The 17,027-nt window shown below is 40.2% G+C and overlaps 1 protein-coding gene and 1 long non-coding RNA gene across 4 annotated transcripts in view; both read right to left on the bottom strand.

Annotated features, from left to right (window-relative positions):
- LOC146171003 (uncharacterized) overlaps positions 1-17,027 on the bottom strand; it is a 359,551-nt gene that overhangs the window by 263,823 nt on the left and 78,701 nt on the right. The window lies entirely within an intron of this gene.
- The window catches only part of LOC146171010 (uncharacterized), a 63,224-nt gene that overhangs the window by 24,929 nt on the left and 21,268 nt on the right, over positions 1-17,027 (bottom strand). The window lies entirely within an intron of this gene.

Consider the following 17,027-nt stretch of genomic DNA (forward strand, 5'->3'; position numbering starts at 1 on the left):
CATTGGCAGTGCAAGCAATGTAAGAGCAGGTTGGACAAGTGCCACTTGTCACTGGCAATACTGGCACAATTGCCAATGACAAATGAAGCTCTGAGATAAAGGACTAAGCCAGCATATGGTTTTGTTGATGCGGAAAGTTATGTGTAGTTAGTCAAGTTTGTACACAGTCGTCTGAAAGATTCTCAACATTTTTACAATGATTATTGCAGACCTGCAATGAGACACTAGAATGTTCACTTTTACATAGAAAAGTGATGCTGCTTCAATAGAGGCAATATGCGAAAATGCCCGTATGATATGCAGCAGTATTAGTAGTGCACAATAAAGGTTCCCAAGAGGCTAAAATTGTGGCCCTCCTACAGCCTGGAAATAAAACCCCATATACTTTGCTGATATGCACAGAAATACTGCCTTTTGATAACTAGACATACGCTGCACCTACCTCCACCATCTGTGCTTGCCTTGGATTGCAATGCCTTATGTAACGTGCACAAAGGGATTGTACATTATTTTGCAATTAATTTCGCATATACATTTTGGTGAACTGTCTGCAGCCACAGGGCCTGCTTTTGAGCTGCATAGATTTTCTCCTTATGGAAGTTTACAGTTGACAAGTGTTCTGTTCGGTTTATGGGGTTTAATGTCTATAGGCTATGAGGGATGCTGTAGCGGACAGCTCCAGAAAATTCTGACCACCTGGGTGTTTTATGTGCACTGACATCGCAAAGTACAAAGCCGCCTTGCATTTTGCCTCCATCAGCTGCCACCGCAGCTGAGAGTAAACCTGTATCCTTGGGATCGGCAATCAAGCTCTCTTATCACTGAGCCACCACAGCAGGGTACAAGTGAACATGGCTGAAAACAGATCTACGGCATGAAAAGTTTTCCCAGCTGGTGTACCTGTAGGCAGGTGCAGAAACATTTTTCAGGTGCAGAAACATTTTCTAGAAGATTTTGCCTGGCAAACAAGCAACATTTGTGCACAACCTGCGCTGTGTGCAAGGAGGCTGCAGTGACAAAGCCTCAAGCTTACTCAAGCTGTTGCTTCAAGCTTACTCAAGCTGTTGGGCTGTTCCTAATTCGTTAGCATTGTGCAAATTATTGCAGTGCAAGCTTGCCAGCAGGCTAATGTGCATCATTTTAACCCGCAACCAAGCTTGAACAAAACTAGCCAGGGTTCTTCAATAAATTTGCATTTCGGAAACACCCTGGAGCCTGAAAGTTGCAAGGAATGGCGATTTGTAAATGGCTTTTTTCAGCTGCACAGTGCCTTCAATAAGCTCAAGCTTATGACACTATTTGGCAGTAAAGTCTTCTACTGGCCTGATTGGTGCACTACCCACAAAAAAGCATTGGCACTCGTGCTGAGCAGGTCTAGAAACAGCACATGTTAAATGGTTCACAGGGCAGAGCACAAGCTGCTTTATTCTAGGTGTAGGAAATTACCAACATTACAAAATAGAGAGAGGGTACGTACACAGGACAGGAAAGGAAATGGCTGACTAAATATTCTCAGCCTGTGGAGTCATCTGTCTGTTGGGTCAAACGCTATGCAACCACTAGATAATTCCATTCTTAAAAGCTTGGGCTCGCCTCATGACAATGGCATTAATATTTTTCTATTTTGCTGCATTAAATAGCCGTATTGCTGACACAAGCTGCAAGTCTGCGAAGTGTTCACTAGACAAACTGCTTTCAAGCAATGTAAACCGTGAACGCCACTACTACCGTTCCACTAGCACAAGCAGCAAGCATCGGTGCCGGAGAGCTTCTAGCAAAGAACACTCAGAAGCATAAAAGTCGCACAAAAAAGTGCCTAGGTAGTAGTTAAACCGCTTGCGTTTTTCATTCCATAAGGTAAATGAAAATGCGGTGCCGTTTCGAATGTCATCAACAGAGCGAGGGGTGCAGACAAGAGTAGTAGCCAAAGGAGAAATCTTGCCTACCGTGGTGGCATTCTATGCCATCAAGAGCAGTTCCCTCGAATACCGCGCGATGGGCCCTACGTAGCCACAGTGCTCATCAATGTGCTGGGCGAGGAAAAAAGGTTAATAAATTATATTAAAAGCGATGGAATTCGGGCAAAAACAGCGGTAAGAGTTTGGACAGCCAGAGAAAACCCTACATTCTTTGTCCTGATTCAACCTCCTTAGTCCCGGCGTCACCCATTCTTTGGCACTTAGGTGCACACTTCTGAACCTAAGCACAAAGATGTAACTTTCATAAAGCACAAAACAACCGGCGCAACAAAACGCAACACATCGTATAGCGGGAACAATCGCGCCGTCGCGAGGACGTGCGGCGGCCCTTTGACGTCTTATGTCCTTACCTGCAAGAAAAAGCAGCACCTTGGATGCGGGACGTGTTATTTATTAGCGAGGACCGTGAAACTTTGCTATGGGTAAACATTCAGGACGAGAAATCTTCAAAAAAAGACGGTCACTTATGCATCTCAGCGCAAAACATGGAGGCAGCCATCTTGAATGTTTTATTTTTTTTTTCTCTTTTTGGTGTACATACACAACAGATGGCGCGAGACGCTACAAAAACGATAATGATGATAATGGCCGCGAATTTTGAAATTTTAATTTGCGCAGAAGGGTGGCGTTTTTCGTTTAAATCAGGCGCAAAGTCGACGAGTTTATAGGCAGACGCCAGGCATGAAAGGGAGATTCAGTTTGGCTACGAAAAAAAATTTACGCCATACATAGCATAAAAACAAATCCCACTAATAGTCATTTTCGACTTCAATTACACTCGGAGACAACTTATGGCAGTGTGGCCAAGGCTAGGCAGAAAAGGTAAGATAGGCCACTGTTCCCTAGCCTTGGAAAATGAGCCAACTCACCCCTAGTGACCTTACACATTCTCTTAAATTTATCCCTTAGTGGCCTGTCCTCTTTCCTTTCCTGTCTGGCCTTAGCCACAGTGAGAAAAAAAAAATTGGGGGGGGGGGGGGGGGGGGGGGGGTATCCCTCAGTATATACATAAAATATGCTGACAATGAAACTGATCGGGCAGCGCCTAGCTTGTCCGTGCGACCCTCCATAGCAGTTGCAGATCCTGTATGGCCCGAGAACTTGTATTCCGTCCAAAAAGCAAGGAAAGGCACAAGCTTTCTAAACTGGTTTATTTTATTTCATACATACTGCTAGCCTCTTTTTGGAGGCTGTTGCAGGTTTGGGGCATAATATAGAAACAGCAAATGACAGGAATACTGGCAATCCACACTTGTCTAATTTATATATAATTCTATATGGCAGTGTGGAACAAGAAATGGAAAAGAAGGATATGATACAATACAATCACGCTGAAGACATGTTTCACTATATTTGTAGAGGTCAGGCTACACATATATAGGGTACTCAAGGAACAATTGCCAGCCGTGAACTGAACCCATCTAGTGATGAGCAATTAACCACTTCATCGGCTAAGCCATTCCATTCACGGACCGCCAGGGGAAAGAAGGAGAACATGAACATATCACCAGTGTGCTCGATACTCGACTAAATGCTTGAAATGACGCATTCTTTCGTTTCTATGTGCTGACAGTTTAATAAATTTGGGAGCTGTATGCAATCAAGAACATCCACACTGTGCGTGCTGCATAGCAAAAAGCCTTCAGATACTTGCCGTTGAATCAAACTATAATTGGAGTCTCTATAAAAGTCTTGAACATGAACTGCAGTACTTTATGTTGCTTTTCACCTCATCTTGGTTTGCAACTTCAGGTTTAGGTTCATTGCACAGGCAAGTTCTGAGTGTAACTATAGGCAGGGGTGTTGGAAGAGGAGGAAAGGCAGGGAGGTTAACCGAAGAAGAAACCGGTTTGCTACTCTGCACTGGGGGAAGGGGGTAAGTGGATATAAAAGTGATGTGTAAAAGAAAGTTACAGAAATATGAAGTCAGCACTGTCACATCACAGCCATATCACGTCGCATCACAGCAAAATCACAGTCTACCGATCAGGCCCGTGGTTTTCATGAAGCAGAGCAGTGCCTGGGAGGTCTTCACCGCAGACGATCGCCGTAGCCAATGGCATATATTCTTGATTTCTGTCAGCGGGTGTCCATATAGACACTCTAGTGCAGGGCAGAGAAACTGTCTTTCCGCATTGTATGTGGTCCACTCGCAAAGAATGTGGCCTATAGTCTCGTCAGACCCACAAGTTGCACATGCAGGGCTATTAGCCATACCTATCACAAACGAGAGCAAAGTAGAGTTCTGGGCTAGTTGGTAATACATGATAAGTGGGAGGCTTAGCGCGGAACAGACAAGGACAGGAGAGGCACACAGGACGAGCGCTAACTTACAACTGAAAATTGGAAGGGAAAAAGTACGAACTCGAGGAAACAATATGTGCGCATGCTCTATAAAGCCCTGAATTTGCATGACTGGGAAGATAATTCAAGATAATCTAGGGCCACCCAAAGGCAGATAAAACAGAATAGAGACGAAATACCGGAAGCATACAAAAACTTACACAGCATTTAAAAACGATGCTTCCTTTTTCAACAGAACAACCGACGTTTCACTTACACACTTATCGGTTCCTAGTCTATGGATGAATGAATTGTTTCCTCGAGTTCGTACTTTTTCCCTTCCAATTTCCAGTTGTAAGTTAGCGCTCGTCCTGTGTGCCTCTCCTGTCCTTGTCTGTTGCACGCTAAGCCTCCCACTTATCATTATCACTATCACAAACGAATGAGAATTTGTGAATGCTACACAAACCCACAGGCAGCACAGCAAAGTTGCTTCACGTCGGGGTAGGCCGTGTAGAATCCGGAGCTTCAGGTCAGGAGCAGGGGTGCCGAGAGGCCTGTTCTGCTTATGATATAATGACAGCACCACATTTAAGCTGCAGTGAATATGGTTTGTTAAGAATGTTGCAATAAGCGGGTACCGCACGGTTGCTGATTTATCTATACATGGGAGAGCGTCCCCCTTATATGATACAGGGAAAGAAATAACCACATAGCGATCAAAAGGATGGAGGAAGGAAAGATTGATGACAGCATGCTTTCTTGCCACTGAAAAACTGGAATAAAAGAAATCAGGCTAGTGCCAAGAGACGGTTGGTTGGTAACTGGTTTATGGGGTTTAATGCCCCAAGCATCTCGAGTCGTATGACATCAAGAGAAGTGGTTATGGAAAAACCAAGCACATATAACAGTAGGACAAAAAAAAAAAAAAAGACATAACAGAACTTGCCTAGACATAACAGATAAACAAATAAACAGACAAGTGTAGCAGTATAACACCAAAGCATTGTGCCTTACAACATATTTACAAATTTGCTTCCATGTGCATGCAGAAACTTGTTATAGCCTTTTCAAGGTCATGGAATCAAGCATGTTGCATGCAAGGGCAAAAGTGGCTGTAAGCGTGGGAAGAAGGTGACACAAGCCGCTGACAAGGAGAAAGCTTTGAAACAGTTCACAGGAATAGGGAACGTAAGGCACAATGAGCAGGTACAGGTCTGGACAGTATCAAGGAAGTGACAGTAGCTGCGCACGATTGCGTCGCATGAATGTGAAATGTGTAGCCTCTCAAATGACGTCAATGTATCCATATGCATTTGCATTTTAGCGTGCAGTTGCTGTTTGTTTGCTTTTCTTTTTTTAGCGAAGTGGGGGCTTGACTATGGCAGGCCTGAATTGTTTGAGATCAAGTTAAATATTTATTTAAAGCTTTCCTGAGGCCTAAAACTCCATTTGTGTTGTATCTGTGGAAATACGATTTCCCATCATCATTCTGTTGTTCTGTATACTGATGTCCATTTAAAGCAAGAATAACATCAGGAGAATGTGGCTGCTAATATTTAATTTCGCAACAGATGCTTAAGCTAGGGCAGCGCAAAATGCTGAAGCCAGTCTAGTGCTCAATAATACTGGGTGAGGTTAGAGCACTGAAGGATACTGGTTTATATGTACGGCACTCACACGCCATGCACGACTATCCTACGAGGGTGTGAAGGAGCAAGCAGTCGGAGGTTGCAAGCCCAAGCCATGGATGACAACAAGGACCAGTGAGCGGATGTCTATACCATGAGGTAATGCTAATTTAAGCATCTAGATCATCATCATCATCCTCAGCCTGACTATACCCACTGCAGGGCGAAGGCCTCTCCCATATTCCTCCAATTAACCCGGTCCTGTGCGAGCTGCATCCACTTGACCCCTGCAAACTTCTTAGTCTCATCCACCCACCTAATTTTCTGCCGCCCCCTGCTACGCTTTCCTCCCCTTGGAATCCAGTTTGTTGCCCTAAGCGACCATCACTTATCCTTTCCTCGCGCTACATGTCTTGCCCATGCCCATTTCTTCTTCTTGATTTCCATTAGAATGTCAGTGACTTGAGTTACTTCTCTGACCCACTCTGCACGCTTCCTATCTCTTAACGTTATCTCTACCATTTTTCTTTCCATAGCCCTCTGCGTTGTCCTCAACTTTAGTAGAACCCTCTTTGTTAGCTTCCACGTTTCAGTCCCATAGGTAAGTACAGGTAAGATGCAACTGTTGTATGCTTTCCTCTTGAGCGATACCGATAAACTGCTAGTCATAATCTGGGAGTACTTGCCAAATGTGCTCCATCCCAGTCTTATTCTCCTTGTTATTTCCCTTTCATGGTCCGGATCTGCTGTTACTACCTGTCCTAAATAGATATATATTCGCTTACTACTTCCAGTGCTTCGCTACTTAACGTAAACTGTTTTTCCTTCCCTAGGCTATTAAACATTACCCTAGTCTTTTGCATATTGATTTTCAAGCCTACTTTTTTACTTTTCCTGTCTAGGTCATTATTTGCAATTCATCCCCTGAGTTACTTAGCAAGGCAATGTCATCAGCAAATCGCAGATTACTGAGGTATTCTCCATCTACTCTTATCCCTAACTGCTCTCATTCTAGATGTCTTCTTTCTTAGATTCTAGCATCTAGATGTCGCTACATAAATTGTTCGTGGTTTTTTGTGCACCTATTTCTGCTTACAGCTTTTTCTTTGCTTGTAATGTAAATTATTTGTGTTTATTTGATGAATCCCCCCCCCCCGCTATGTAATGCCCGCAAAGGCCCTTAGGGTATTTGAAATAAATAAATAAATAAAAAACAATATATGGGTGTGTAGTGCTAACAGTAAGTGCTGGAGTAGCTCGGTGCAGTAAGCAGCCAACAAGTGTGGCAGTTACGAGACGAGACGTAGTGTTGGGTTGAGTGCTGGGGTATTGTAGCGTATAAGTGTGTATTGCAACCCAGATTCAATTTCAGTTTGGTGGAATGACTATACAGGTAATTCATTGGGTATAGGGTGTGGCATGTCCAGACAATACCAACGACAATGGCAACAATGTGGCCTCACAGATTGACACTCATATGTTTTAATTGTAGCTATAAATGTTTTTCAGTCACTTAACAAATTGCTATCCATAGCAGAAACAATACTCATGCACTGAAAAATAAAATGAAAATACTGAATATAATGCACATATATATACCTTGGTACATGTACTGTACATGTAGGGAGCCAAGGATGCGAAAGTTGTCCAGAATAAACGAGCGGCTGCGTCTCCAAGACTGCTGACAGTAAAAACAAAAAATGGCATATACACATGTAAACACTGAAATGAAGTGAGTGCTTTACCAAGCAGCATTGCATATGAGATATCAGCCAAAGTTTATAGTTTACTAACACGTATACAGTAACAAGGCAGCTGCAAGTGACCTGAAGGAAGTTAAGCAAGCTACCTTCCTGGCCGCATTTTGGCAGCTCGCTGCATTCGTTACTCTGGGCCTCAAGCGAACTACTGTATATTGTGTCATAGTGTATACATATATATTTTTTATTTTTACCTACCCTGCCCTTTCTCCCTCTCGTTCACCTCTTTGATTTCCTCTACCCCTTCCTCACTATCCCTTCAATTCCACCGCCCCTGTTCAGGTGCTTCAGATATCAGATACCGGGGCTGGCAAACATCTTTTCTTTCCTTTTGTATATGTAATAAAATAACCACTAAAACAACAAATGCTGGTAATGCTAATCATCTTAAATTAGAATCAGATAAGCAGATAAGCAGCAAGCTGACACAGTATAGTGCCTACGTTGTCGTGTTGCGCTGTCGCAAGCTCCTGATAGAAAAAAAAAAAAATGTATTTGCGCAAAGCTTTGTTGGAAACAATTTAATTCCTTCCAAAGTCATTTTTGCTATACTGTTTATATATCGATACATGTTCTGATAAAACACACGAGTTTTGCACCGTCTTCAGATTGCTTTCCAAAGCTAGAAGGTGGCATCCATGCCACAGAGATATAAGTAATTGACAAATTGCACGCTATTTCAAAAACAATTAAGTACCAGGTTGCTGTTTAGCTTAATGCACTGCTAAATGACACCTCTCGCATTGATTTCGCGGACAAAAATGGACACGACACCCACCTACCGCTGCACTCAGCGCACTATGTCAAAAAATGACAATGGCTTACGTGAGAAGCGACGGCCGATGTCAGATCGTTGACGCAGACATCGCAAATTTGCTCGGCACCCATGAATCGAACGTCCGACTTTTGCTGTTGAATGGTTTAATGTTAAGGGTGCGTTGCACTACCTCCGCTGCAGCAAAACCACGCCAATAAACTGGGAGACTTTACAAACACTGCCCGAATGCGCCGACGACGGCGTCGTCCAGAGCTCGTCAATCCAAAAGCTCTGGACGCCGTCGGCGACAACGAGGAAAGAGCCGAAAAGCCCGCCAGCCCGCCACGAATCTAGGGACAAATTCAGACTCAACTAGGCACATAATAGTCAGCATTTAGGTACTTTGTAAAAACATGGCGTTCAATGCGCTTGGGGAAATCTAGGGACAAAATTTCAGCCGAAAAAACCCTATTCATGGCGGGTTTTAGTCTCGCCCCCTCGCAAGTACACACACTGTCCCGCTTGTATCCCAACGACGTGAAGAAACCGGGAGCACAAATGATTGAAGTATCTACGCGCAAATTTTACGATAAATGACTGATGCAATAAATCCACTGTGAATTCTTTTTATATAACTTTCAGTAATGCTAAGAGAGCCTTACCAAAACAGTCAATGCGGGAAGTGTTCTCAATGTGGTAATGGTCCCTGGAAAGAGACATGACACTATAGAGGCTAGCACATTTGACTAGCCTCTATTCCTCTATATAGTGCCTAGAATATCCTACAGTGCGCCGCCATTTGTAATACGTCCCGCAGTGAAAGTAGCTTGCAGCAGTGCCGCACTGTACCATTTGTTGACAAAAAAAGAAAAAGAAAGCAACCGCAAATGAAATATTGCACTTAAAAATTAAATTTCAGGCTCTATAAAGGTCCGCATAGATGATGTGTTTTAGTTTTCGCCTGTCAATTCTGTTATACCATCCATGGCTGCAGCTGAGATGGCAGACGACGCGGCCTGGGAGACACGAGAACACCATGATAGTATACAACTTCGAGTGCAGAGAATTGCAGTGAACAGGACATCCGACCTAACGACGCCGAAGCGTAGCTATATATTATCAGTAGAGCTTCCGTGTAAGCAATTCTAGGTTATATGAAATGCGAATCACACTAGGGTCGCGGTAGTGCGCGCGGCCTGTTATCATATGTGCCACATATATTATAAGTGAGACATATGTACCACAGAAAGAACAGGGTGCTCGCATTTGGGCGTAACAGCTGGTTGAATATATTACGAAACGAGCTGTGGTGATCATGCAAAATAATAATAAAAAACTAAAATCTTTATTTAATGCATGCGGGTTGAACTATCACGCGGCACATATTATATCTGCCGAATTTTTCAGCGCTGGAAAATATTTACTTACTGCCCCTTCTCAATGATTTTCCAGGTACGCTGTTTTTGAAAGAGAAAAGAAAAAGGAACACTGTAGAATGATGGAATGCAAGGACGTCTTCAGTATACAAACAGGGGGCTTCTCTGCATGTCAACTTATGTTGCTGTAAAGCCCACCCATTATGATATTTTTTTACAAAAAAGTACCCGATATCCTCTTCACTGGCTGTGATGCTGCATCGTGGGCGGAAGCCGGCAAAGCAGTGATAGGAACTGGTTAATGTAATAAAAAGATCCATGTTGAAAATTTATAACTTTTGCTACAAATATATTCTACAATTTAGCTCAAAGGACGGGATTGCTGCACATATATTGGTCATGTTAATGTAAATTGCTTGCCCGCAGAGTGAACCGCATGCAAAGGTGATGACAAGACCTGTTTCCGCTCATAGATACATGCTTCATCTATGCCAATAAACAATGAACAAGAAGCAAATCAGCAATTGCCAAATAATTCTTCAGCTGGTAGCAACATTAGAATAATAAAACTATTGTGTAAGTTGTATTATTGTTTGTATTACATAAGTAATTATCTGATCTTTTCAATGTTATAATTATTATGTTGTTATAAATTATCAAAGAATATCATTATGTTGTATTATAAACATTATTTAACATTACAAAGCAAAATCCCTTTGATATAGTCTTCTCTACATCGTTATGCACTTTTTCAATAATAACTGTAAAACAACATAATAAAAATATACTTGAAGCAGTGGGTTGCAGAATTTTCTCCCTGTCTCTTACCGCGAAGACATCTTTAACTAACAGTACTTTGCAACTAAATCTCTTAAATTCTGCCTGCAACAGAGCGCATGCACAGATATAGTATTTTGTTAGAAAGGTTTGCTTACTACCCATTCATCACTACCCCGTGGGGCACCCTTTTTTTTTCTATTTACATAAACAATAAAGCAGAGGGCTCTGGCTACTTATTTTCACCCACTCATATGAATCACCTGGTCTGACATTAAGCATTACGTTAACATATCTACATAATATCACACAAACACAGTCAGTACACTAGCATATAAAACCAAGTACTATATAGCACCTCTTAATTATGGCCTGGTTATTATATGCTTGGCTCCATGCATGATATCGACGCGAGTGCACCGAGTTATATATGTTGTTTAGTGTTGTGCAGGATCATATATATGTCACTATATGACTTGTTGGAGTCACTCTAGCTAAAAATTGTTTAGCTGTTTGACTGGAGATGTAAATTTTCCATCTGGAAACAAAAATACTTTTCAGATGGATAGGTAGTTCAATAACCCAGCCTGAAAACTGTCATTCTGGCAGGAATATATATGGTTTCCAGCTGGAAAGAAGTGATTTCCCGTTCAAAAGCCCAGCTGTAATTCAAATTATTTTAATTCAATTCATCTAATTTATGCTGAACATTTCATTTATGAACTCTCGGACAAAAAACTGCAGAGACAGTTTAGGACGAGGTAAGGGAGGCTGCAGTGACAGAATTATCAAAAGTTCAAACAAGAAGTTTCTAATGAAGAAATTCAGCCTTTTCTGAGTGCATGCATTTAATGAAAGATGAACCAAAGTACCGACAATATGCAACATTACTATTCCTAAAATAACATAGCAAAATGCACACAAAATTCACATTTATAGGTTCAGTGAACAAGGTACCACGCAATGCACAGTAAAATAGAAAACACAGGCCCCTCTAGAAGTATTAAACACAAAACTTTGTCACTCACAAGGTTGATATTGGAAAAATACAGTTTATTTAGTAGAACTAGCACTGTACAAGTTAAAAGACTGAAGGAGGTAATTAGTTTGGCAATGTCAATTATCATCCCTTTTTCACAGGTACAAAATATTAAAACAATGTTGCCCCTGATTGGGTTATTAAATTGCTGACATTTTTCATCATCAAAGTGCAAATGATAAAAAGATGGTAATAATAAATTATAAAGAAATAATATAGATAGACAATTTGATGCTGAATGGTTAGCTCTGTTGAAGCTTGACAGTAATTGTTTATGAAACAAACGGCTTTTTTTTTTTTTTTTTTCTAGAGGCAGAAGTGCACTGATGTCTTTTTTTTTAGTAGTTGCCTTCCATACCAGCATGCAATAGTTAAGGTGGGAACAGAATATGAGATGGTAAACTTGATTCTGGGTCTGAAAGAGGGCATACCTACAACAGGAGTTTTTTGGAAACCTGCTCAATATAACTATCCCATGTCAGCTGACTTGAGAATATACACCTAGGATTTTATGCTGTATCACAACGTTTATTTCATGACTTCTTAATTTTAAATTGAGGCTTAGGGAAACATGTTTGTTTTTAGGAGCAAATAAAATTCCTTCGATTTTAGTTTCATCAATTTTTAGGCTGTTTATTTGGTAGTTCAAGTAGTTTTTACAGTGCACTAGCCGTTAGCCATTTCAAACATGTCAAGTTTATTAGTTGAGCTAAAAAACAAACTTAAGTTGATGCATGAGATCATTTATGTATAAATTAGATTTAAGAACAGCCCAAGAATGCTGACTTGTGGAACATAGGTGCAAATCCCTCTAACTGGCTTAAGGAACAAATTTCTAGTTCATCCCAGTTGGATAACAATGGATCCCCAACTGTAATTCAACTGCGATTAACTGGAAATTTGTTCCTTAAACCAGTTAGACCAGTTAAGGTTTTCACCTGGCATAGCAAATTAGAATGATAGCCATTGATGTGAATGTACCGAGTTCAGCCGGTTAGATATGATTGCAAAAGAGCATGGACACTAATCTAATTTATTAAGAGTCACATGGCATAATAAATAAAACAAAAATGCCAAAAGTGAATAAGTCAGCCTTAATGTTGTAACCATAGAAGGGCGGATCGACCTGCCCTTTCGAAAGCCATGTCAAGATTTTGATAAAATATTGTGCTTGACTATGTCGAGGTGGCTTAGAATAACCTTTTCAAGGCCCTTGGAAAATATTCTTTCGTCTTTTATATATGACCAAAACTTTTCCTTATTTCATGTCATTTAGAAAACTTCCAGATGAAATAAGCAACTATAGAGGTTGAAAATTCTGTAAACATGTAGTGCTAACAAATGTCAGCGTCGAAGCTAGCGTACCACAAGAAAGTATGATACACTTACGATTCATCTGTGCGATGGTAAAGAGGGAGTTAAAGTGGCCCCAGTAAAAATAAAAAAAAAAAACATTGGAACCCCCTGGACTGTCAATCGTACTGATGCACTCAATTTTTTTCCAATTGGAATTTTCCTTTCAAGTAGGCAGCCCAATTGGGCTCAATGGGTTCCAGTTGGAATTCATAGGAACCCACTGGAAAGTCTACTTGGAACACTTGATTCCATTTGAAAATCTCATTCCAGTAGGCTCCAATTTGATAGGTCACTTGGATCCTGCAACTACTTGTGCAAAGTTATAGAGTGCCATCTGTGCATAACTATAGTATTAATCAGATCATATATGTTCCAAATGATTACTCGGTTAAATGAATCTTTACCAACTGGTTAGCCCACTTTATCAAGCCCATTGCACACAGTGAGACAATTACCATCTGAGTACAATTGGTCTGGCCAACTGCACTGGGTGTATCCATGGGAACATTTCCATATTTCACAAAGAAAACAAACACAATATTCAAAATAACAACAATCAGCAGTTAACTTCTGGAAGACAGAAAACTGGACGAGTTGGTTTGGATATATATGACTATCAGTAGCTTAACCTCTAAAACACAATTCTTCCTCTTACTATCGCTGCGCCTACAAAATTAAATGAAATAGCTACACTCGAATGGCAAGACTGACCCCAGCATGAGAGTAGGAATTAAGAAGTATGTTTGCTGGGTGTATGGAATCTTGTGTTATATAATGCATCTGTGAAACTGTACAGTACTGCATTTCTTATGCGAGACGTATGCTTGCCTGTACTCCTTGATATCCATCAAGCATGTTTCCATGCAAATTGTAAGTCAGTCTACCTTTTGTCCCATTCGGTATGTTCCGTTGGACCCATTGTATGCAATGAGTGTGACCCATTGTATATATGTACCATTGGCACATCCCATTGGACCCACTGAGTGCAATTGGTCTCACCTATTGGCTGCAATGGGTTAAGTGTCAAAAAACACCATTGGTTCCAGTTGGAAAATTAAATGGTTACAGTTGAAAATATCCAATTGGTCTTTTTTGACTGAGCTCGTATAATGCAGGCCCTGAAAGCATTAATTCAGGTTGAATAAGTACTAGTACTAGAACCCCTTTATAGTAAAGTCACTCGGACCAGCAAATTTCTTTACTATATCTGCTTATCAGAGCTGCTGAGCCTAGTGGTAAAGAGTTTAAAAAACTTTGTTTTTTGCTTTTGCGTTTCTATAGGTATATTTTAATTCATGGGAAGTACGTCGGCGCGGCCAGACGCACTTCAAATTTTTGTCAAATATGTATTTACTGTAAAAGTGAAAAAATTACAGTTGTCTGCAGAAGACGAACTGGGACGTGAGTTTTCATTAAATGTAACCATGAGCTGTTTGCTGTAGCAAGTTCTATGCTCAATTCAGTTCAATTGGCTAGCCATAATTGGTCTGTACATCAGATGTCAGTTTATTTTCAAGGTGAAGTTAGCAAACAGGAGATATATATGGCTTGTTTCTCTTCACTGGTACTTGAAGCAACCACAGTCCCAACAGTCTTATATTTTAAATAATATTTTCAGATGTCAGTTTATTTTCAAGGTGAAGTTAGCAAACAGGAGATATATATGGCTTGTTTCTCTTCACTGGTACTTGAAGCAACCACAGTCCCAACAGTCTTATATTTTAAATAATATTTTCCAAGTGCTGTACTGGAAGCTTCACTTTCAGAAGACTGCAAATATAAATAAAGGAATTGCAGTACTCAAAAGCAGTAGATTACTGCTTCATGTCTCCTTATCCATAAAATGAATGAATGAATGAATGAATGAATGAATGAATGAATGAATGAATGAATGAATGAATGAATGAATGAATGAATGAATGAATGAATGAATGAATGAATGAACATTATATATTTTACACTTGACCATAGCAGCTTGCAGTTGGTAATGTTCACGCCATAAACATTTCCACCTGTCTCTCCTCCCCCTCCCAATTTTCGCCCGTGACGGCAAGTGTAAGGCACCACTGTGCCTATAGCTGACACAACAGTGAGTGCTGCTGAGCACTTTCAACTAGTTTTGAATTTCAACCACCTTGCACCATCTGTCCCTTCGACGGACCCTCGACGCCACACGTACCTTAAATTCTGCTCGGAGAATGGTTGTGACTCAGCGACCGCAGACGAAAAAACCACCACTCTGTAGCTTGAAAGTGAGTGACCCAGTGCAAAAGCAACATAAACAATAAAATGGCATACAAGGGAACTTGCAAACAAAGCTAACGAATTACACAGCAATATGTATATATATATATATATATATATATATATATATATATATATATATATATATATATATATATATATATAATGGAATAATAATGTTGGTGTACATCAACCATACTCACGACAAAATGCAACTTCAGTGCCCTCAGAGATGGGGAAAAGAAATCATTTACCCTGGAAGTATATTTATTTATCAATTAAATGAGGCAATGAGAACTACTTTAGTGCCTGCAGTGTCTTGCATAATTTATTCTTAAGGATGGCAGAACCAATTTATCAGTGCATCGGGTGAAGATATATTTCTCTTTTGGTTTTAATTTAGCGAGGGACACAAGAAAAGCAGCTGCTGTGGGAGAAGAGAACCTCAGATAATATACTAGCTGGTATTTAGAGAGGACATTAATGCAAATAATCTTATATTTAAGAAGACAAATCTGCTGTTATGAGCTGTATAACTGTCCCCGGCTATTAATCTAATTACTTTCTTTTGAAGCATTAGTACCTTATTAATGTTAGTGCTTTATGTGATGGTCCAGACCAAATGGCAATAGTTAAGATAAGATTGAAATATTGTGTTGTAGATTATCAACTTTAGATTTGGAGAAAATTCTCAGTGACACCTGCAAAGGATGCCAACAGACTGTGACACTCTCTTTGCAATATATGTAATCTGTTCTGTTCCTTTCATATGTGCATCAAAAATAACAGCAAATGATTTAAAGCTGTCGATAATTTCTATTGTATTATTAAGTTTTAAGGTAAGTAAAATGAGTGCTGATAAAGTTCCTTTAAAGTTTAAAGGTCAAAAGAAAACTGTTTTAAATTTCTTACTATCGACAATTAACAAGTTCATTTGATATTAACCATCTGTTTAATGACTGAAGAACAATGTTCCCTCTTTTTAATAGGTTACCTGTGGATGAGTCAGTAAGAAAAAGCTTGTATCATCAGCTTACAGAACATTGAAAGCAAGTTTATATAACCATATCATTAATATAAGCACTAAAAAGAAACGGACCCAGAGGGCTACCCTGGGAAGCTCCACATTGTATAGTTTTTAAACCAGACAGGTTACCATCAGTACAGACAGCCTGTTTACGCCGACTATATGAGAGAAACAGATTAAGAAGAGAGCCGCGGATGCCATACCTTTTAAGTTTATGAAGTAATATGTTATGACTGAGGAGTTCATGCATTTTACCAAAGTCTACAAACATGCCTAGCGTTGTGTTCTTACATTCAAAACCCTGTAAAATAATTTCATTTTGCAGCAGCTGAGCAGATTCAGTGGACCATCGTTTGCAAAAGCCGAACTGATTGTCATTAATAGTAAAGAGTGTTTATCGAAGAGTTCTCAGTTTTTTTAACTATAACTTTCTCTAGAGCTTTTGAAAAAAAAAAAAAAACGGTCGAATGAAAATTGGTCGGCAGTTATATATTTCATTCTTATCTCCTCCCTTAAAGATTACTGAAACCTTGGAAGACAGGAATGAACGGCTCAGAAATGACGAAGACACAATTCATCATTCCTTTCCTTGAAGGAATGACCAAACAAATGAGTGCTCACCAAGCATATCGTTGTTTGTTGCCATATGTGCCCCTATCCATTTTTGTGTGCTGTCATCCTCTCATGCAAAACAAAACTGTTCAATCTGCTAAATTAGTGAGCTTCATTTCTTGTCATATGGAACAAATAATTTGTTCTCAAATTGCTTCACATCAACACATTCTGGCAGTTGACCTG

Source organism: Amblyomma maculatum, unplaced genomic scaffold (genome assembly GCF_055883805.1).
Source record: "Amblyomma maculatum isolate TAMU_Amacu unplaced genomic scaffold, ASM5588380v1 scaffold_24, whole genome shotgun sequence".
Lineage (NCBI taxonomy): Eukaryota > Metazoa > Arthropoda > Arachnida > Ixodida > Ixodidae > Amblyomma > Amblyomma maculatum.